We start from the raw sequence: 24,787 nt of genomic DNA on the forward strand, positions 1-24,787 counted from the left end.
TCCCAAGTCACCCTGAAGCTACCAGTCTACACTCTACACTTTGAGTAGCAAGAGTCCAAGACAGCATAGAAGCTAGAAGTCTGGCATATAGAAGAGACTGCCCAGAATTGCTGGAGAATAAACCATTCCTGGAGTGCTGGCTACATTTTAAACCAATTTAGCTTGTCATGTAGCTACCTAGCCTCATGGGAAAGGTGGCATGTTGTCCCTCTCACCTGTTGCTCCCTTTACCTAAGCTCCAACGCTTAGGTTCTAGAATCTAGAGAGAGAGAATCAGCCAGCAAAAGCTGAAGGAAGGGCATGTTTCTCCTTCAGGGAACTTGATCAGGACTTTTAGAGATGATAGTTTGGAGAATATCAACAAAGATACACTTGGCTCCACTATTAGTTTTATAAAGGAGAGCAACAGCCACAACCATGATGAGAAGTGACCTATTGGCCTCATAGATATCAAACTTTAACAAAATGCTGGAAGTGGAGAACACTGTAAGCTTTTTTTGTCCACAGTACCTGAAAGGAAGGATGTGAGCACACTTGAGACTTTGCACCACTCCCAATTAACCTGGGTCAGTGGATGGGAGTTGATGGGATCTGATGTATATCAGGTGACATACAGAAAAGTAGATGGAAAAAAGGTTGGCAAAACATATTAAGATGCTAATTATGACTATCTTTGAGTGGAGCCATTATGCATGGGTCTTTATTTTATTTTTTTTGTACACGAACTCTTAGTTAGTTGTCATCATTTCTTACATATAATGATTACACTTTTTTTTTTCTCACTTAAAAACAACTCTTGGTTATTCCCATAAGCAGTGTTCTACATGTTACATAATGTTCTACCAAATGAATATATCCAAAATATCTAGAAAAAGGAAATTCATTAACTAATGATTTGCTTCCATATTTTTTTTTTTGCTCTTAAAATGAACATTGTCATGAATATCTTTATGCAAGACACTTTGGAGGTCCAAGAGGTGGGATTGATGGGGTTTAAGGAATGACTCAAATATTTACCTCTATGTTGCTTTCCTTTATGGATGGCAATGTAGGCTGATGTAAGCCATTTGGAAAAGACATCCTGTCTTATTGCACCCACTCCTTCAAATCTAAAGTTCTAAAGGGTTGTCTTATTTGAGTTCTCACTTTACTCATCATGAACTTAAGACCCAGGAAGTTGGAGATACCCAACTGGATGGTGGCAAAACTGCAACCTGAACCTGTTTAAAGCCCCTGCCCTGGTTCTTGGAAACTAGAAATCAACAGCTGTTCATGGCTGAAGGTCCCTTGGGTTCTGGAGCCCTGAGAGTAATATGATGCTCATTTTTTGTTTTTCTGCCATCACTACTGGTATCTTTTATTAGGTAACAGGTAGAAGAATGCAATAAAACGTGCAAGATCAGGAAGATATAAATGATAATGGCAGCTCCGTTTCATTCTACCGGCCCAAACTTGAACTTGTCACTTAACCTCTCAGAGTTCATTGCATTTAATTGTAAAAATTATGCCACCCTCCTTGCAGAATGCCCATGAGGAATAAATAAAATGGAGGCTTTGACTGTGTCTGGCACAGTTCCTGGCTGCATAAAATGTAGATGTCTAGCACCTATATTAAAGAATGTTTTTGAAGATTGAATGCAACATGCTTAAGGAGCTAAGTATTGTCTTCTTCTTACTACTGTAGCTATTTTTCCCACTGCTTTTTCCACACTCCAGATTTCTTCTCATTTGTTTGGACACAGCTTTGTTAAAAATAAGCCAACATAAAAACTCAGTGAAACTGTAAAATCATTAAAATTCATGCATTCATTGAACTATAAGATAACATTTTTTTAAAGAATATTTAGTAGTGGTATTTGATAAGAACACTTTTTTCAATTTTGATGCTTCTTACCTACCCCATCCCAAATAGACTCTGGCATGTCACCATGCAGACCTTCACCATATTTTTTTCTTATTATTTGAGCTTTCCTAACCAAGGTGATACTGGAACTGATCAGTAAAAAGTCCAAAAAAGTACAATTAGACAGGCAATAAAAATTTTTCCTTTTGTAATGATATCCTTATCTGTAACATATAGAAAATAGTAATATATAACCTATAGGATTGCTGTTAGCTTTAAAAGATGTCCTATGCACAAAGTTCTTTGCATGGGGCTCATCACATAAGTATCGCATCAAAACCAGTCATTATTAATGCTGTTTTGCTCCTAAGTCTTCTCTTTCTTCCAATGTCTAAGACTTTGGAGGTTATAATACAAAATGGAATATTTTTTTTAAAAATTATTTATTTACTTAAGAGACAGAGTCCACACGAGTGCACGCACACATGTGAACAGGGGCAGGGCAGAGAGAGAGGGAGAAAGAGAATCCTCAGGCAGGCTTCCCACTAAGGGCAGAAACCTACTTGGGGCTTGATTCCAAGACCTTGAGATCATGACCTGAGTTGAAATCAGGAGTCAGACACTTATCTGACTGAGCCACACCTAGATGCCCCCAAAACTGCATGTTTTCTTAAACAGCTTTACTGAAGTATAATTGATATACAAAAAAGTTGCCTACATTTGATGTATACAATTTGATTACTTTGAACATCTACGTGCATTCCTTAAACCATCACTATAATTGAAGTAATAAAATATCCATTACCTCCAAAGGTTTCCTTCTGTCTCCTCCTTTTTGGTGGTAAGAACACTTAACTTGAGATCTACTCTTTTAAATTTTTCAATGTACAATATAGTATTGTTAACTATAGGCATTGGGTTGCATGGAAGACCTCTAGAACTTACTCATCTTGCATAACTGAAACTTTATACCAGTTGAATGATTCCCTACTTCCCTTACCTACTCCCAGCCCCTGATAACCACTATTCTTCTGTTTCTATGAATTTGACTATTTGAAATACCTCAAATAAGAGGGATTATAGAATATTCATCCTTCTGTGACTGGCTTATTTCATTTATCATAAGTCCTCCAAGTTCATGCATGTTGCTACATATGGCAGGATTTCTTTTTTTAGTACTTTTTTTCTCCCAGCTTTACTGAAAAATAATGGATATACATCACTGTATAAGTTATAGGTATTTAGCATGATGGTTTTATTTTCACATATTATGACATGATTACCACCACGAGTTTAGTTAACAGCCATCACCTCATATAGATCTTCCTTTTAAATAGTGAATAATTGTCCATTGTATGTATATACCAGCTTTTTTAAAAATCCATTTATCAGTCAATGAACATTTAGGTTGTTTCCATATCTTGGCTATTATGAACAATACTGCAATGAACATGGGAGTATATCTCTTCAAAATCCAGTTTTTTTTAGATATTGAGAAGTTGGACTGCAGGATCACATGGTAGTTCTATTTTTAAGTCTTTAAGGAAACTTTATAATAGGCATTTCTCGAAAGAAGACCTAAAAATAGCCAACAGATATATGAAAAGGTGCTCAACATCACTAATCATCAGGGAAATGCAATCAAACCCACAGTGAGATTATCCTCATGCTTCTTGGGATGGCTGTTATCAAAACAAAAGAGAACAAATGCCGGCGAGAATATGGAGAAATTAGAACGCTTGGACACTGTTGGCAGGAATACATGGGGTGTGTGTGTGTGTGTGTGTACATGTGACTGCAGAGTTTATAGTTTTATGCAGCTATTTTAGAGGAAAACCACCTTGATTTAGGCTCATTTGAATTGCCACAATATTAAAACCCAAGATGGAAGGATGCCTGTTTCTTTAAACTGATGATTGATACATATTCTCAATTCACTTCTGTTCTCATTGGAAGAGTGCTCCCATTTTTGCTGTCAATTTTGTTGTAAGAAGTCCCTGTGACAACACTGTGTCCATCGAAATTTTGGATGGTTTCTGGTTTCTCCGCTTCTTTTTCATTATTTGGTGTATTTTCACTCGCTTCAAACCTACTCTTTAAACCATCTGTTTTTAATTACTGACTCATGTTCCAGTTGAAATATACTTAATTTTTAATTTTTTATTTTTTAAAGACAGATGAATTATGATAGCAAAATGACTGAGAGTGTTCCATACATTTGGGCAATCAAGGAAATCACTAGGTTAGGGCAAGCAAATATACATAGGCACATGTCTACAAGCAACACAATAAATCAAGAATGATGCTGGCAAGAGGTTGAAATGATTTGTGAAAGCCAATGGCATTAGTTTGCAATCAAAAGTAAAGAAAAACAATTCTGGTTCGTAAGCTGAAAAATTCAAAATGTGCTTGGACATGTACACAAATAGACACATGCAATGAAGTGAGCAGCTGAATAAGTTAGCTTTTGGTACATAACAAAACACCCTCAAACAGTGGCTTAAAATAGCAATCATTTTTTAGCTCCTGATTCTGTGGGTTGGGATTTGGTTGGGCTCATCTAAACACTATTCTTGATCTTACTTGGAGTCTCTCATGAGTTTACAGTCAAATAGAGGCTTAACTAAGACTTTGAGTGTTTTCTCCCTCGTGTATTCTTGGGTCCTCTCCTCGTCATCGGGCCTCTCCACATGGTTTTTCCACATGGTCTTCCCAGTAGCAGGTAGTTGGATCTCTGATATGCAGGTTCAAGGTTTAACAAAGTGTGAAAATGGAGTCTACCAGGATTTCTTCATGGCTGGAGTTAGAAGTCTTGCATGTTCACTTCTGCTGCATTCCACTGATTAATGCAAATTACAGGCCAGGCCAAGTTCAATGTGGGGTGGGGTGGTACTACATAAGGGTATGAATACCAAGAGGCATAGCTCACCTCATCAGGGCCATTTTTGGAGACTAGCAGTCACATTCCGTATATTGAGTTAAAGTTTATTTCTTTTTCCTTTGATTCTGCTCTACATTCTATGCAACACAGAATAAGCCCATTTTATATGACAGGCATTAAGATGATTTGAAACAGCTATCATGCTTCCCTTCACTCCCAAATTTCCAGGGAAAATGTTCCCAGCCTTTTCCAACACTCCCCACAGGATACAGTTTTGAATTTTCCAACCGCTGTGATCACTTTCCTATAGATCTGCCCCAGATTATCAAGAGTGGTACTCAGCACCGAGCAGAACAGTTCAAGTAAGAGGATAATATAATGACCCTCTAAAGATGTCCATCCCTTAATCTTCAATACTGTGAATATGCTACCTTATATGGCAAAGGGATGTTAGCTGTATCTAAGGTTATAGACCTTGAGATGAGGGGATTACCCTGAATTACCCAGGTGGGCCCAGTCTAACACTATGAGTCCTTAGAAGCAGAGAATCTTTCCTGGTGGTAAAAATGAAATGCAATGATGGAAGAAGTGTCACAGAGATGTGTCATGAGAAGGACTCAACCTGCCATTGCTGGCTGTGAAAATGGAGGAAGATCATGAGCCAAGGAATGTGGTGGCCTCCAGCAGCTGGGGATGGCCCTCAACTTGCAGCCAGCAAAGGAATAGGGACATTGGCCCTTCAAACCCAAGAAATAGGCTACCACCAACAGTCTGAACAAATAGGAATTGGGTTCTCCCATAGAGCCCCAGAATACAATATAGGCTGCCAATGCCTGGATTTCAGTCTGGTGAGAACTGTTACTGGAGTTCTGACCTCCGGAACTATTAAAAGAATATTTTGTAAAAATAATAATAAAAATAATAATTTTATGAGTTTTAAGCCTCTAAGTTTATAACAATTTATTATGGTGGCAATAGAAAGCTAATACAGTCTGTTATGATCACTTTTGAACAAAAAGTTAAAGCCATCCTATATATTTGGAGAGAAATTTAACCTAGGCGTATCTCTGCTTTTTAGACAATACTATTCTGATACATAGGGAGCTCACTTTCAACCAAAACAAGAAGTCTTTTTTACCATAAGCAGCTGTGATTATGAACATTTTCCCCTTTAATAATTAAATGCAAAATGGTATATTTCATCCGGTTCATTTCCACCATGTTAGACTCAGTCTGTGGTTCCAGCTTGTCAAGATATTTTGCAGTCTGGTTCCTGTCATTGAAATATTTTAGCCATGCCATCCTGGTCCTAAGTCATTTCAATGTCTGGTCAGCCCCATCTGTGAACAGGTCTTGCAGATTGCTTCTGCCACCCTGGGTTGATGCTGGTCTTTCCATTATAGTTCTCATGCTTAGATCCCCACTGTTTATCAAAAGCCGACATGTTTTTCAAGGTACAACTCAAATTCTGTGTCTTTCATGAAGCCTTGCCTAACAGTACCAACTAGAAGTGGATTGCCACACTCTGCTCCTTCGTGAAAACCTCATTCATGTTGTTGATAGAACATAAATGGACTTATATAGTAATTACATGTTTACACGTCTTTTCTCTTAAACTATAGACCTTTTGGAGACATGAGTTGCCTTTAAAATTTTGTATCCCCTCAAGCCATTGGCATTATGTCTAGTTCATAACAGGTGCTTTATGGTAAACAATCATTTGTTTAGTAAGTCCTAGTCAAACCGAGATGTGGTGCTCCAAAGCATTCCTTTTACTTTAAATGGATTGAGAAAAATATATATGCAGTGAGCACATCATTGTAAATAAGCAATTTGAGACACAAAGAAGCAGAGGTTCTTTTGTGGGAAAAATTATGGCTCGGGACCATATGTATAATGTGTATACTCCATGGTTTGTGAGAATGCAGCACCATGTACTTGAAATTATGGTAGCACTAGATCTTGGGCTCCCAAAGAGCACCTAGCATGATGCCTAAGACAGAATGCATTCAATCCATTTGGCAAGTCATTCAGCTGCGATTTATTCATGTTTCTCTACATGGCACCCACTCTGCCCACGTATTTTCCAACATTCAGTGTCATTTCTATATCATAAACAGCATCAATTTTTAAACATAGGTGGAGAATGAAACAGGATAATATTGGCTGCAAACTTGTAGGAACCCCCAATTCAGCTGACTTAACTTACTGGGCTGTTTCTAGCTCATACAAAAAAAAAAAAAATCCAGAAGGAGGGCAATGCCAGTGTTGGCTATGCAGCCACCCAATAATGTCAGGAGAACCTCTTTACTTTATCATAGGAGTCTCTTTACTCTTTTGGTCTGCCATACTTCGGCTACTTCCTCTCAGATCATGACAAGGCTGTCTCATTCCAGCCATAGAAGGCTGACACCTTCCAGCAGAACAAAAGGCTATGTCATGAAATCAATGAAGGTATCATGTCTACAAACTTCCCAGAAGACTTCCTTTCATATATCAGTGTCTAACCAAATGTGGGGGCACATGCCCACTGAAAACTAGTCACTGGCAAGGCAGTGGGATCTCCATGCTTGTGATGTGAAACATATGGTTTTGTGGAGAAGGGTATAATTCCTGTTCCACAGCAGGGTTCCATTAAAAATTAGGAAAGGGTGAAATGATGGAAGGATGACCAACAAAATCTGCACCAAAAGTCACCAAAGCCGGTAACTAAACCCAAACTCTATATATATATTCTCCTTTTTTTTCCTTTTAATTTTTCTAGGTGTCCCTTTCTCTGAAACCAGCTTTTCTGAAACTGTGTTGGGAAAGCAAAAATTGCTTATTGCTTTCACTTCACTATTATTTACTTTTATCCTAAAATGGAAAAATGCACTTGCCTGCACATGCACGCTTTTACACATATACAGCATCGCTGTTTGCCAATACTGTTCTCACCATAGTTTTTTGAAAATAAAGAATCTTTGTAAGTTGCCAACTTCTTGAGTTTCTGTCCTTGTCAGAATTTATTCCTCTGCCTTCCAAGTAGAGAATGATGGCTTATGGCTCAGATGAGGCCTTTGAAATTGGGATCACTTAATGGAAACAGACATTTACCCTTCCAGATAGTCAAAATGTTTATTCCACAACTGAAATTTAAGTTCTTTTTGTAGTTTTCAAAGAGTCTGCAAAACAGAATGTGAGTTTAAGGAAATGCTCTGGGAACATGTTTGTTTGGGGTTTTAAAATTTTTATTTCTGGTAAAGAAAGATTTGTAGGTTTATTTACAATTTTCAAAAATTTCTAAGAAAGTCGATCTTTTAATTTAATGATTAAATCAGTCACAGATCGATCTTTGTCATTCTTAAGACATAACCTTAGTTTGCATTTGGAAACACATTTTATACTTTTCAAACCATTTTTAAATTATTTATATTGGCTTCTCAAGATAGTCACATAAGGTTAATGGGACCAGTCTTGCCGTCCTTGTAACCGGGGTGACTGAGCTTCAGAGATGTTAACTAACTTCCCATAAGTCACAACATACTAGTGACAATGAACAGTCTGATTTTTGAAATATCACAATTTTTGAACTGCATCCTCTGAATTATAAGTAGCCAGAGGACAAGGTGTTCTCCTTTTATTTTTTCCATCTAGTTGAGTGAGATAATAATGTAATAAATTTACAGCAAATCACATGTCAGAGGAAACTTTGACCAAGTGAAGATCAGGAAATCTCAGAATGGACTATCGAAGTTATAGTGATCACCGTTCTTAATGGTAGGTATGCATATTGAAAGTAGTCATCTGACAAAGAGGACAATTTCACTCTTGTTTAGAGGAGAAAGATGACCCTTAGAGGGTAAAAAATATGATAGGGGAAAGTATGGGAAGGATGTTTTCTGACACTTGCTGTGAGACCACATGCACTGTGTACTTTGGGGTGGGTGTTTTCTGTCTTTCTTCTTTCCCTCTACCCATTTTCTGACTCAATTCTGGAGCCCCTTTCAATCTGCAGAGGCACAATCTGCAGCCCTTTGGATAGGAGCATGGTTCTCCAGCCTGTTTTACCAGCCTGTGCACCTTAACTCCAAGAGTCCTTGTTTGTTCACCTTACTCATAGTTTCCATGTGAAGTCACCCAATTTGCAGCTTGTGTCTTTCTGCAGTAATTAGCTCCCCACTCAGTGAGAGCACAGCTGCACATTAAGTCCAATCGATCCAACGGCAACATGTTGCTCACTGCTGTGCTGGCAGGCAGATGCTTCCTACTGCACCTACCAGCAAACACACAGATCCACTCTATTTCCCAGAAACCAGCCTGGATACAGCCTCCTGTTTGTCAAGACCTGGAATGGGCTGGAAGCACCAAATCGGATGTTATTCTTGGTTTCTGCTCCAGTCCCCCTCCTTTTTTTCCCCTCCACATTGGCTTAGAAAACATACCACATCGTGAACAGGGTCTGCTCTCTGCTGACATTCCATTGGGGTTTTTAATCATTATTATTATTAATCTTTTTAATCTCTGGTAGCAGTTGGCTCCCGTGACTTTCGTTCATTTAGAGAGGCACAGGAAGATCCAGGCAGATCAGCTCCACTTTATGGAAGCATCAGAGGAAGAGGGACTCAGGATGGACAGGGCAGTCTGAGTTCCACCTGCAATGCTCTGGCCCAGAGGTAAATGAGGGTCATGTGTCTGAGACGTGCTGATGGGATTTTGTGTAGAATGGCTCACTGACAAAGAGATTAAACACTGTAGTCCATAAACCAGACTAAGAAGCTCATTGAACTAATCTCAAGTTGAAAATGTTGACAGAAGGTGTGGAACCAAATGGAAGCATGTACAGGGGCACAGAGTCATATAGAAAGCACTATGTGGCAGACTAATATTGGAAGTTAATGAGCTATATACTCTAGAATGGTGCTATACTAATCAAAATATAACCTATTTTCATGAGGAATACTATGCCCCTCTTGAGCAGACTGAAGTCAACAGGCAGATAGATGCAGAGGGAATTTTCTCTATTTTGCTGATCACTGTGGACGGGCACATATACCACTATGTTTCCATAACTCAGAGATTTCTCCTGTTAGCACTTGTTGGTTAACCATTGATGCTTGAATCATGTGGTATAAAATGCCATGTTGGATTCTTCAAGAACTTGCCATTTGTCATATCTTTCCTTCTTGGCCAAATATTTGCTACCCCCAGAGTACTCTGGAATGTTCTAGGCTTTGCCTTAAGGGATCTAAGTGGCTTCCTTAGAAGGAAATGTGGGGAAAATAAAAGTTGCACCCTCCCAATAGATCCAGTGTGGGGTGGTTTCTATATCACGTCTTTCTGATCTCTAAATGGGTTGTCCCAGTACAAGTAAGTGGGAAATATGCCTTTGGCTTAAGAAAGAGAGGATAGAAGGATGGAAAAATGAGGGGTAGCTGAGCACTTTGGGGAAAGTGTGTCTGTAATAAATGTCATTGCTTCAGAAGAACCCTCTAGTGAACAATTAAAAAATGAATCACATTGAATTCTGAGTCATAAGTAGGATGGCCATAACCCTAAAACTCTAATTCATCACCCAAATGGAACACTTATTAGAGGAAAGTGGACACACTAGTTATAATTATTCAGACAACAGGCATCAACCTGGTCTGTCCCTGGTCACCCATGGAAGTGACTGGATGGATGAGTTTTAACTGAGAATCCACTTTGTGTTTGTGACTGTGTCAGACTCTGTCATCTCTGCCATCATGTGCAACACTCACCAAAGGCTTGTGAGGCCAATCCCATGTAAGGGATTGACACAGTTGGGACTTCAACCTCTGGTACCAAAAACTCAAAGCTTGGATTTGGGATTTCAACAGTTCACAACTGGGAGGAAAGGCAGGATCCTTCATGATTCAGGAACATCTGTGAAGAGACAAGTATGTATGTGAAGAAAGCCAACATATTTATTGGAAGGAGAAATGACAAGGTAGCATTACCTTCAGTGACTGGATCTTTCTTACATGTGTCACCTAACCCAGTTTCTATGAATAAGTCAGGTGGGGGAAGAAAAAGGAAAGCTTATTCATGGACTGCATTTAAGTTGGTTCCTCCACTCAGCAGGCCTAAGTCCTACCCAGTGATACTATGGGATACATCCAGATTGCCTCCTCAGGGGAATGCCTGCAGGAGAAAGAAGCTCAGTTATGACATATCTCGTGACTTCCCCTAATCTGCTTCATCCTAATCTGTTCTCAGGATATTAAAAAATAATAATCAGGGAGCATACAGAGGCCAAGAATATCAAATCCAGCTTCCTCCAAGCTCTGCTTTTCTGCTGGAACTGGCTCAGAAACTGAAGGACTCAATATCCCCCCTGCATCTAGGGCCAGAGACGAGCTGGACAGGCTGGGACAGGCTTTTGGAAGCAGGAGAGAGGCTGATCTTCGAAAACAGAATGTACTCAAAGCAGTTCTTGGAAAGTCAAAGGAGGTTAAAATTGCAGTCAGCATCATTTTCCCTCTGGTGAAGTTAATGACCTCTCTCACTGATGGTTCATGGGTCGGATGTGAACATCTGTCCCATGGTGGGAAAGAGATAAATAAATATCTGAATTAAAAAAAATAGGACCAGAAGCAAATGATCATCAGTCTTGCACTGTTTCTACATTGGTTTATGTCACATTTGTTCATCAATTAATTTATCCAGGTGTCAGTTTTTAAGTTCCTCCCATGTGTTCCTGCTCTTTCAGAGATGATTATCTGGGGAGTGGGGGTTGAAGATGGAGACAATTAACTGAGTAAATACATAAAGTGAAAGGTAGTCTTTGACAATACAGAATGCTATGGGAGTGCCTTCTAGGGACTCCCAACCTAAAACCATGGGTCCCATTCTTTAGGTAAAGTAACATATAAGTTGACATTCATGGGATTCATAAGAGTTAATCAGCCCGAGAAGAAAGTGACTCAAGAAAGGAGAGTGCTTATGGCCTGGGAGCAAAAAAAAAACATGGCTCACTTGAGAAAGTGTAAGGTGCTCAATAACACTTTATCCTGAAGGACAAGGGGGCAGGAGAATGGGAAGAGATGGCAGTGGGTAGGCTTCCATTTCCTTTTTCCTTTTCTTACAGTCACAGACCGTTAGGACTAATGGGGACTGTAGCGCTCATCAACCCTTCCTCTTAGAAATGGGCAAATACAAATCCAGAGGAAGAAGTCAACTTGCTCAAAGGCATAATTTTTCAAATTGGAAGAATACAGAGACTTGACTTCAGTTTCTTGCTCTAAGTCTACTGTTCTTGTCATGGTCTGGTTGTTCTCCCCCCAACACACTTTTTTTTAGAGTAGTTGAAACCATAAAAACATTTGACTTGACATTCTTGGACTAGAGACCTTTTAAAAATTGGGTGTTTTAAGCTTATTGAAAATCAAGCTAAAAGACCTACCTTCTTATGTCCACAATCTTTGATTGTTTTCACAGAGTTTTGACTTAGTGAGTAATTTGAAAGTGTTTATATTCAAAGTAAATATATCTTTTGCTCTTTTCATAATTGGTTGGACCTTAATCGTTATGCTAATACCTTTGGCCAAGATACTCTATGTACAAAACAGACGTGTGTGTGTGTGTTTGAGGGAAGGAGAGGGAAAGAGAGGTGGAAAGTGGGAGTCAGGAGGGAGCATATATTGTTACCAGAAGAAAAGGGGAAGTTGTAGGCAGTCAAAAAATTTTAAATTGTCCATTGTGTGTACCTTGAAGGATGGTGAGAGATTAAAGAAAGAAAAAGTGAGGGCTAATTGACCCAAGATGCAGGGGAAAGTAGAGGTTAGTCATGGGAAAAGGAAAGCTGTCCTGTTTGGCTGGAGTAAAATAAACATATAAGAAAGTAGTAGGGAGGGCAGCCTGGGTGGCTCAGTGGTTTGGCACCTCCTTCAGCCCAGGGCCTGATCCTAGAGACCCAGGATCGAGTCCCACGTCGGGCTCCCTGCGTGGAGCCTGCTTCTCCTTCTGCCTGTGTCCCTGCTTCTCTCCCTCTGTGTCTCTCATGAGTAAATAAATAAAATCTTTAAAAAAAAAAAAAAGAAGAAAGTAGTAGGGAATCAGTCTGAAAGTATAGTTCAAGTGTAGGCTGCTGAATTCTGAATGCCAACCTGTTGGGTGGACAGTAGGGGGATAGATTTTACATAAGGGAAAGGTGGACTTACACTGGAGCTCCAGCTGGCAGTGAGCCTGCAGTGAAGCCTTTGCTCTGTTGCCCAGACCTTTTCAGGACTGAGCACTAATTCTCCAGATGCTGAGAGTGCTGGCCCTGGAGAGCGCACAGCCAACCCCTTTGAAGGGCCACACCCTCTCCAGCGACTGGTACCCTCACCCCCATGTGGAGCACATGCACAGGTCCCGAGCTCCACATGGGGCCAGCTGAGGCCTTTGTCCTGACTGCCTGATTTTCCTTCTGTCCCACCCACATCCTTCATTCCCCCGGATGTTGATCCTTAGTGTGTCCCACAGTGACCCACCTCCCCAATACCTCAGCCTGTCTCCGAATGAAACAGATCTGCCTTGGAGGGATAAGCAGCATAGGGAGACTGTTAGCCAAGATTCTGATTAGTAAGCATGAAATGATGAAGGTTTCACCCTGGAGGTGATGTGGAGCATCTAAAAAGAGAGAAAGGACAGGGGAAATGGGGGATCTTCATCTCATCCTTCTTATCTATAAACCCCTGAGGAGCCTCTATCATTGCTCCAACTTCTTGCCAACAACCTCTTAAGTTACTTTTTTTTTTCCTTTCTAGAGACTTTTGGATGTATAGGTTTGAAAACTGGCAACATATCAAAATAACCCTGGAAGCTTTCAAAAAATATTGTTCTGTGACCCCACTCCCAGATTCTAATTCAATGTTTCTTTGGGGAGAGCTCCAGAAAAAATGAAATATATACCCCTGCTTTAGTTTCCAAAACACACTTTCAAGTGCAATTTCTTATTTGATTCATGTACATGTGCGCGCACACACAGGCACACACACACACTACAAGTTAGGTTAATTATTATTATCTTCATTTAAGGAATGAGGACATCAAGACTGAGAGAAGTTTAGCAACTTGCCTTAGGGCACCCAGCTAAGTAAAGAGGCAGAATCAAGACAAGATCTTGTCTTAAAGACAAGATCTGACAGCTTCCTGATTTCTTTCCATTACACCACCCAGCCTCTTTCAGCTCTGGGGAAGCCAGAATTCTCAAGGCCTGTGCTTGCGTGTGCTTATTCCATTCTCCCAATCTTTCCCGAAGCTCTCCCCACAAACTACCCCACTCCTCTCCATAATGCAGACCCCAGGGAATCCACAAGACCAACCCGAGGGGTTTATAAAGTCATTCCATGCAAACTGGTGCAGTCTGGAGAATGGTTTGAAGGTTCCTCAAAAAGTTAAAATAGAACCACCCTACAATCTAGCAAATGCACTACTAGGGATTTAACCAAAGGACACAAAAATAAGATTCTAAGAAGTGAAAGCATTCTGATGTTCATAGCAGCATTATTGACAATAGCCAAAGTATGGAGAGAGTCCAGATGAATGGATAAGGAAGATGAGGTATGTATACACAATGGAATATTACTCAGCCATCAAAAAATGAAATCTTGCCATTTGCAACAACATGGATGGAGCTACAGTGTAACATGCTAAGTGAAATAGAGAAAGACAAATACAGCATGATCTCACTCGTGTGTGGAATTGAAGAAAGAAAACAGATGAACATATGAGAAGGGGGGAATGAAAAAAAATGGAGAGAGAGAAATAAACCGTAAGAGACTCTTAACAATTGAGAACAAACTGAGGGTTGATGGAGGGATGTGGGTGGGGGATGGGTTAGACGGGTGATGGGGATTAAGGAGAACACTCGTGATGAGTACTGGGTGTTGTATGTAAGTGATGAATCACTGACTTCTACTCCAGAAATGAATATTGCACTGTATGTTCACTAAGTATAATTTAAATTAAAAAAAAAGTTGATGGAATAGAAGATGGGGGGAAGCTCAGAGAGGTTCCAACAGGCTATTAAAAAAAAAAAAAAGTCATTCCAAATAGAATTACACAAGGCAGTTCCAAAGTTGGGAACATCCACAGGGAGCTCTCCATGCAATGCTCACAAAGTGTCCTTAGATAACTTCAAACCCCAAAGAATGCTCTTGATTCATAACCTCTATCAAATCCCTCAGACCTTGGTCATGCTCAGTTCCTTAGTTGGATTTTAAACAATATTTTTAGACTGTCTTTTTGTCTTATTTACCAAACTAGACTGGAAGCTCTGAGAGGAGAGCTGCAGGCTTCCAACCCAATTTAACTAAGGTGACAAACTTTTCTGGCCCCTTTTATGTAGCATATACAGAACTAGTAAACTGGTAAAAGATGGGTGAGTATGATACAGCCCCTGCCCTAAATGTGTTTATAATCTCTCCATTTCATCTACCGCCAGTCATCCATCTCATAAACATAAATTTATTTGTATGAACAGTGTAACATGGATACAGAGGAGGGAGTGGCTAACGTAAGTTATGAGGGTTTCTCAGTAGAGGAGCTATTTGAACAGAACCTTGACAGCAAATTGGAAAAGTAATCAGTGAGCCTTAAATTCATGCCTTTAAAGGAAGACATCTAAGGATGTCCCTGTGTTCTGATGGAGGAGCAGGTATTCATTAAATGATTCAACAATTTTTATTGGATACCAATGGTCCTAGAAGTTTCTATTTATACCTCCCTCTTTCTCACTCCTCACATTCAATCCATTGGCCAATCCAAACTCTTCTACCTTTCAAGTATTTTCCAACCATCAGTTTCTCTTCATTATTGCCACCCCTAATCAAGTCTTTGTCAATAGCCTACTAACTAGTTTCTTCATCCAGTATCCACTCCTGCTAACCCTGAGCTATTTTCTATTTCTTTTCTTAAAAGATTGTATTTATTTACTTGGGAGAGAGAGAGCCTGTGTGAGAGAGAGTGCACAGCTGGGGAAGGGCAGAGGGACAGGGAGAAGCAGACTTCCTGCTGAGCAGGGAGGTTTGACCCCAGGATCCTGGGATCATGACCTGAGCCAAAGGCAAACACTTAACTGACTGAGCCACCCAGGCTATTTTCTATTTAGCAATTCAAGATTTATCTTCAATATGTAAATCTGAATGGCATCTCCCAGCTGCTTCCCAAGACTCTTAGGATACAAGGCAACATTTTAACTTGGCCCTATATAGCCCCACACATTTTGGTCCTTATTTTTCCAGCCTCATCTGGACCTTGATTTTCTGTCATCTATATGCTGTAGCCACATTAGCTTTCTTTCATGTTCCCTTCTGCCACATGACCTTAGCATGTGCTGTTCTCTCTGCTGAAGATGCTCTGCCCCACATTTACTCTTACCATATCTATTACCCCAGTATTTGCAAGTATGATGGATCCTTCTCCTGCTACATTGCAGCATTTATCACAGTTATAATTTTATATTTGTTTGACTTTTAAAAATTAGAGTCCATCCCTTCTCCCACCCTTATATTAAATTCTATAAGGGCAAGGACCATGCCTACCTTTGCACACCGTTGCATCCCCAGAACTCGACTGGAGAAGGTTCCCAAATACTTGTTAGGTAAATGAATGAGTGAATCAATGGCTGAATGAATGAACTGGCAAGTGTCTGACTTGATAGGTCTCGGGCATTGCAAAGGTGAGCAAAACAGACCTAGTTTCTGCAGTGTGGAGCTGCTAGTCTAGTGCTGGTTAAGCATAGAGATTGAAAACTCAGGGTGTGGTTGTTTGGAATTTGGACAAGCTCTCTCCATGACTCTTCCATGACCCCATTTCACACTTCTTGTGCTGAAGATTTCAGGATCTGGGTTAGCAGTTGAAATTGCAGCTGAGTCTAAAGTTGTTTTATTTGTTTTTGAACGTTCTCTATATGGCACCAATGCCAGGATTCAGAAAGAACATGTCCCTTTATTTTATTTTATTTTTTAACATGCCCCTTTATATTCAGAAAGTTTCTTTAAAGGATGGAGATGATTTTTTTTTTTCTGGTGGCCCCACATCAATTTTCCCTTCTTGCTAGAGTCCCTTGGCTTTTGTGTGGGGAGTTACCTCTCCTCCCTTCTGCTCATCCATGGTGGGATTGCCTATTAAGTGGTGGGCTTGTGACACCAATTAAGCCAATGAGATTCCCTGTTAGAAACTTACTGATTTTCCCTAACCAGGATACCCCAGGGAAGGGGTATATAGATCCCTGGAGCTTCCCAAGGGCTTTTCCTTCCTGAGTTATTCTATGAGTTATTCTTTGAATACTTCTCTTTCTTCTTCAGTATATTCTGTTGCATGCACTCAATACTCTTCAGTTACAATTCCACTAAAGCAAAAGTGGGCAAACTACAGCCTGCAGACCAAATCTATCCACTGCCTCTTTTAGTGTATAACATTTGACTAAAGCACAGCCACTTCCCGTTCATTTATGTAATGTCTGTTGCTACTTTCATGCCACAGAAGGCAGGGTGGAAAGGTGTGATAGAAACTATAGGGTCCACAGAGTTGAAAATATTTACAGAGAATGTTTGTTAGCCCCTACACTAGAGTATGAATCCCTAATGCCCTAGCACTTGTATGTAATTGCTTAACTTCTCTTCTAGAATGGTACCAGATATGTGCCAACTCCAGGAGAACTGAGAAAAAAGTTAACTCGAATCACTTTCTGTAGGGGTTAAGTTTTGCATAAAACCTTGGCCAAGAAAGGTTGCTTGAACCCAAGGAATACTAAATGTTCCACCAACTGTTTTCTGATCTAACTTTCTAATGCCTTCTGATTCTCTATGCTGGCTCTTGATTACATATAAGTAGAGGATGTTGTTGGGAGTTGACCAAAGAACTGGCACTAGGCCCAAATATTCTAAATCCCTCTGAGCTTTGGAAGAGTTCTTCATCCTTGCTGTGTTGCAGCTTCCTCTTCTATATAGTGAGGACCTTGAAAATTCTCTTATTGAATTCTATAATTCCTCTAAAGGAAGGTAAAAGCAACCCAATATATAACAGGCAAAGAAACAGTCATGAAATGGACCTGGGAAGAAAAGGGGCAGTATGTATCATGGGGAGTAGCAAGAAGTAGTATGTGTTCGTGTGCAAAAGTAGGGGTGTGTGTGCGTGCGTGGTGTGTGTGTGTTTTAAGAAGCCGCCAACATATGCCTCCGTTTGGATACTGTCCTGTCTGGAGCCAGTGGGAAAAACCAGATGGCCTGCAATTCTCATTTAAGTTCCAAACTTAAATCCACAGTAAATAGCCTATTAGTGGGAAATTTTGGGACAGTCCCTAAGCAAAGTTTGTTTTGCCTTTTACTCTCAGACTTGCTCCAAAAGCTCAGTTGAAATTACACCCTCGAAAGTGCCTACTTAAATTCCTTTAACAAGCAATCCCCTCTCAGTAGACACAAGTTTGGGCCTGTCCACTCACCTCAAACAGACCATCCATCTGAATTGTTTGCAATGGCCCCAGGCTACAGGTAGTTTAAAGTGGCACTATCAGATTGCTTCTCAATCTTCTCCTCTAGACTAAATAGTCCTGATTTTTGTCAGCAGCTTTTCATATTCTAGGGCTCCCTTATTAACTATGTTTGCACTGAGCTGGATTTTCATCCTACCCCATGCTGTGCTGGCTTTTGCCCCTGTTAGGAGCTCAGGGGCCAGATCTGGGACTTACTGGCTCCGGGCCCCCTTTCTTTCCTTTAAAAATGTTTTGATGATCATGTGTTAAGAGCTAATGACAATTGTCTGCCCTGAATGCTCAAGCATAAACTTGCATCAAGTCAGGGGGATTGATGAAATGAGCCTCAAAATCCAGAACATCTATCCTATAATTAAGATCTGCTAATATATGGACAAACAGGTCAGCAAGACCTACTTATGGTCTCCACAAATTAAAGGGCTTCAAAGAAAATATTCCTTTCTTCCAGAGAGTGATTTTTTTTAAGGAGCACATTAAATAAACATTTATTGAGCATCTATGTAATGACAGGCACTGTGCTGGCTACTGGGACACAGCGGGGAGCACTAGGGGTGGGGCCTCTGCCTTCATTGAGCTGACCAGCCATGGGAGGGCATTGGAAAGGGAACATGTCACAGAAAAATATACAGCAGTTATCATGTGGTGAGTAAGTGCTGTGAGAGAAGAAATATCTCCTAGGCCCCTAACTCAGAGTTGGGGCAGACGTGAAGGAGCCCTTGTCAACGACCTGAAATAATTTCCACTTGGCTGGCTCACAGAGCAGAGAGGCAGTGTTGAGAGAGAGACCACAGAAAAAGGCAGGATGGAAACAGGCAGAGCCTTATAAGCCAGATAGAAAAGTGGCTTTTACAGGGGACATTTGACAATGTCTCTTTAGATGTTTTCAATTGTCACACTCAAGAGATGCTACTGGCATCTGATGGGTAGAGGCCAGGATGCTGCTAAACATCCTGCAGTGCACAGGACAGTGCCACAGTACACAGTTATTGTGCCCAAAATGTCAATAATGCCAAGGTTGAAAGGTCATGCTCCAGAGCAGCTAATATCACTGAGAGCACCAAGAGTGGAGTTATGTTTTATAACCCCAGACACACAGAGGTGGCCAGGGCATATTGGAAAGACCGTAGGTGTGGAGAAATAATTTACACAGCTTTACTGAGAAAAGATGAGCTCTGGGGAAAACCCTATTCCACATCTCGTTTTGTGTTGCAAAATAAAAATGCCAGTACGGGTTGTTGTTAGCCACTACCCTTCCTTGACTAGTGAGGGATGGAAAACTGAAAAGCAATTGTAAAACAACTCTTTTCATCTGCACATTCATATATCTCATTATTTTGTTGTCCTCGGGCTACTGGATTAAAGTGTAAGCTGACTTTGACATAAAATGGTAGAGTTGAGATATTTCCAAGACACCCACATACACATACGCACACAGAGGGCATGATCCTAGGTATTTGGGGAGCGAGTTTTGCATTCTTTGTGACAGGTGGGGTCCTATAAATGATGACAGTGACAGCTGCCTAGCATGTTAATGTGTTCCATATTATCAGACTAATTTGGAAAAACTCAGAGTATCTATTATGAAGACTGGTATAATATATATGGAAAGTCTCCTTGCACAGGGTAAAGCATAGCGATTCCTACCCACCTCCTCCCCGATCACTCTCAGTGCCCTGATGAAGCATCTAATAATATTTATTGAGCACTTGCCATGTACCACACCCTGCGCTAAGCACTCTGTATACATTTTCTCACACGATCGTCACAATCCTGTAAAGTAGGTATTTTTCTTCCAATTTTATGTGTAAGGACATGGAGGGTTGGAGAGGTTGATAGTTGAAAAGCTAGGAGAATCCAGAGTCTAGATTTTAACCCAGGAATGAAGTTTGGCCCCAAGAGTGAGGTTTTCTGGTCAACAGCAATGAGTGATTTCAAGAGGCCATCTGGAGCGTCTGCCCCTTGGAGGTAAGGCCGACTGATCATTGAACTCTGGCCATCTTCATGTTGTTCGAGGAATATTCAGGCCCAGCAGGATCCAGCTGTCTGAGCTGCAGCCACTTCAAGGCTACACACCCTGTTCCCCCCACACAACCACCACCAATCCCTCCATAGCATTCTAGTAAAGTGAGTAACTTGGCATCTCTTTCCAGAAATTACTACAACAAAGAGATGACGGCTGATCTCCCAACACCAAATTGGCAAAGCCCATTGCACTTCTTTGGGTTGTTTTAAAAACTCTCAAGTCCCAGGTTCAACTAAGACAGGCAGGAGAAAAAGAAGGGATTCCAGCCAGAGGTGCAGACCCAGGACAGACCACAGAGTCTCTGCTTGTTTGTTCCCCTATAATAACCACGGGATGTTTTCTTGTTACTCAAGAGATAAGAACTTCTTATCACTCTTGGCACTGAGACATGTTTTCCTATTTTTCATTTGGAAGCATGCATTTTCCTGATGTTGGCCATCCATCTCCAGAGCACAGCCAAATGTCCAAAGGCTTTCAAAGAAATGTGTAGCCATCCCTCGGGACTCAATCTCTTCACAAGATATTTCCAAAGGACCTCAAATGACTGACCTTCCAGAAAACACACACACGCCACACAAAATATGGTATTTCCTCCTCTGAACCAAAAGCTTATTTTCCTCAATCCTATGGCCTCAGCTCTAGATGGGACCACATGGGATAAAGTCTCCTGTTCCCCAAAAGCCCGCTCACCAGCCACAGCTGAGTTGACTCACAATTGCTGGGAGGCAAGCATAAGTAGGCCTTCATTTAGGCAACTTTTTTCCCAAGTTCTAGACATGGGCTTCACAGTGCCTAGACATTCACACATGTTCCCTATTAAAATTGTAGAGAGATCTGAGGAGTTGCCTATTTTTCCACTACAGACCATTACAGAGCTCAAAATTCATCACCAGAAATATCCTGCATTGTGACACAAAGATGAATATCAACAAAGGCCACATTGCCTCTGGTTCCCTGTCTTGGATCTAGTAGGTTATGTTTGTTCTGACACTGGGACACACCCTCCTGGAAGGAGTGGACTCTGGCTTTGATCCTCAGGAGAACACTGTATTAATTTCCTGGGGCTGCTGTAACAAATTATCACAAACTTGGTGGCGGAAACAGCCGAAGTTATTCTCTCACAGTCCTAGAGGCCAGAAGTCCAAAATGAGTTTCCCTGAGCTGAAATGAAGGTGTGGGAAGGCTGCACTCCCTGCAGACTCTATAGTAGATGGGTTCCTGGCCTTTCCCAGTTTGTGGTAGCTGCTGGCTGTGGATGCCTTGTTCCAATATAGACGCCAATATCCTCACTGCTCACTCTGCTTCCACCACATTGCCTTCTCCTCTGAGGGTGCCAAATCTCTCTTTTACAGGAGACACTTGTCATGCCATTCAGGGTCCATAGATAATCCAAAATAATCTCCTTCATGTAATCCCATCTGTGAAGACCCCTTTGCCTAAGAAGGTAACATTAATTAGGGGTTAGGACCTGATACCTTTTTTTTTTTTTAATTTATTTATTTACTCATGAGAGGCAGAGACACATGCAGAGGGAGAAGCAGGCTCCTCACAGGAAGCCTGATGTGGGATTAGATCCTGGATCCCAGGATCACGACCTGAGCCGAAGGCAGATGCTCAACCACTGAGCCACCCAGGTATCCCCAGGACCTGATATCTTTAGGGACCTTTATTGAGATGACCACCAACACCTCTGCAGAAAGATGAGGGGGCACAGGCTGATGATGCCTTTGTTCAAAGGGTTCAAGTTAGAGGTGAAACAAGTTGTACACATAAATGTATATTAATGACTCATAAAGGCTGCGTGTTCATTTGACGGGTGTCACGTTTGGTATATCTGTTCAGAATTTGAAATCGTCTATTTTCTAGCACCTGAACTATGCTTCTGTTACCATGTACCATCAGGTTTCTCAGCCTCAGCATTATGGATGTTTGGACTGAATAATTCTTTGTAGGTAGAGAGGGCACTATTCTGTGCTTTTAGGGTGTCTAGCAGCATCCAGCAAATAAACGTACATGAAAGCCACTAAAACTGAATTTCAGATAAACAATGAATACTTTTTTTTTAGAGAAAATATGATGTGTACAACATTTGGGACATTCTAATACTAAACAACAACAACAAACAACAAACTCCAGAGAATTCTTTGTTTATCTCAATTTTAAATGTAACTGGGTGTCCTGTATTTTATCTGTCAACTCCACCCTAGGTGCCAGCAACCCACCCCACCCACAACCCCGATTGCAACAAATAAAAATGTCTCCAAACATTGCCAAATGTTTCTTGGGAGCAAAATCACCCTTGGTTCAGAACCGCTGTTATACCAAAAACAAAAACAAAACCCCAAAAACCAACCTTGTAAAATAGTAAAGACAGAAAAATATGTGGAACTGTTTTAAATATGTGCAAGCTGGCAGTTGTTGCTACTTACCAACAAAGTTACCAGATCCTAGAGCCATAGACTGAATGGACAGTAGCATCACTCTGGGAGGAGACAGACGTCTGTATCATTATGATAGGGACATGATTTGGGGAAGATCGTCTCCTGGCAATAATCCTACCTGGCCCTGCTCCTTTGGAGCCTCAGGCTGAGCAGCAGGACCAGGCATGATCTCCCATCCCCCATTCACCCTCTAATTTATTTTAATTATTCTCCTTTACCCTCCGAGTCCCCAGGCTTTGCTTAGGAGCAAGTGGCCCTCTCAATCATGCAGGTAAGTTTGAAGGCACGAGGAGAAAATTGTCTGGCAGAGCTGGGCTGTGAGGTCCCTCCACTAAGACTTTTGATTTTGAGCATGTCCCTACGGGTAGAAAACCCTAAACAAAAGAGGGGCTGAATGGCTGTGTGCCTGCCTGTCTCTGTCCCTTTTCTTTCCTGCATCCTTAGTCTCCCTGTCCCCGGTGAATACTTGGCACTTGGCATTCAGAGCATCCATGCCTCACCCAGTCTTTCTATACTGATAACCAGTGACTCTCCCTCCTGGCCCCTCTAATCCACCAGCTGCCTCTGCACTGTATCAAATTTAGCTCTGAAAAGGATTCTCCAAATATAAGCTTGGTGCACAGATAGCAATCGGGTGTGCATATTGTATGTCTTTATAAACAAAGCCATATGTATTTATAGGCCCATATCAATGACAGATCTATAAGGAGAGATAATGGGAGTTTTACAGACAAAAAAAAAAAAAAAAAAAAAAGGTGAGGCTTTGAAGCCTTTGACCCAAAATAAAATTAAATACCAAATAATACTCAGCAACAAATCCCTTAATAAGGGAGGGCTGTTATCTATCCCAGGACTGGTGGAGTCCAAATGGAAGATTTGTTTGCGAGGGGTCAGACCCTCACAGGAGGGAAACAAGGTTTAGGTTCGGTTCCAGAGTCATCTGCTGAAGGATGACTATTTCATTATTTGCTGCTGTGCTTCTGGTTGCTTGGAGTCATTAACACCATCTTCAAAGCGTTTGTATTAACCAGCTGCACATGGCCTCATAGAGCAGTCCAGAAACAAAGCTGCCACTTAGGAAGAGTTTTGAGAATGAATGAATGGATTCAGCGAAACATTGTTTGTTACTCCTGGAAGTCAAAGACCAGGACAACAAAAATGCCTACAGAGGAAAGTTACAGAGAATGTGAAGTAAGAATAATGCTAGAAGGAGGAATGGGTCCCAGGATGATGGTTACTGGCCTGACTGGAGGAGGGCCAACTCCAACGAAGACTCTCCATCCAGCCTGAGAGATGGGGCCAATTTAGTTTCTAGGATGACTTGGGTATGTACCTAATCAGGCCAAAAAATCCCATGGTGCCAGTGGTGTGCTGCAGTCAGCTACTACCCAGACAATTTGCTACATCTCATCTCTAAATAATATCGTTAGTTTAAAGATGGCCAAGGTAGGGAATCAACAAACGCTATAAACAAGGGATGTTTTTTCCCCTAGTGAGCCAGGTTACCAGCACACCACTGCTCATGCCCCTTTCCAGCCAATCCTCTGTGCCCACAGAAGCAAATTCCCACAGATTTACTTTCACTTGTTCTTGAACTTCATGAAAATGAAATCGCATTTTGTGTCTTCGTTCTTCCCATCAACATGATGCCTGTGAGCTTTACCAGTGTTTGATCTATCAGCAGTTTGTTCCTTTTTTATTGCTGAGTACTATCCCACAATACAAATAAACCCTATTCTATCTCCTTTCTCGTTGAAGGACATTGATTTGCTTCCTGTTTTAGACTATTACTTTTTATTTATTTATTTCCACTTTAATTGAGGAATAATTGACAAAATTGTACATGTCTAAAGTATATAACTTGATGATTTAATATACATACACACTGTGAAATGAGAACCAAAATCAAGTTAATCTACCACCTCACATAGTTAACTTGCATGTGTATGGTAAGAACACATAAGATCTATTCTCAGCAAATTTCAAGTGTATAAAACCATATTTTCAATGGTAGTTTCAATACTGTGATCCTCAGAACATGTTTATCTTATGACTGGAAATTTGTCCCCACTTTTTAAAATACTCCTACATACATTCTTGTGTTAGTATTTTCATGATG

The sequence above is a fragment of the Canis lupus genome, chromosome 37 (genome assembly GCF_011100685.1).
Source record: "Canis lupus familiaris isolate Mischka breed German Shepherd chromosome 37, alternate assembly UU_Cfam_GSD_1.0, whole genome shotgun sequence".
Taxonomy (NCBI): domain Eukaryota; kingdom Metazoa; phylum Chordata; class Mammalia; order Carnivora; family Canidae; genus Canis; species Canis lupus.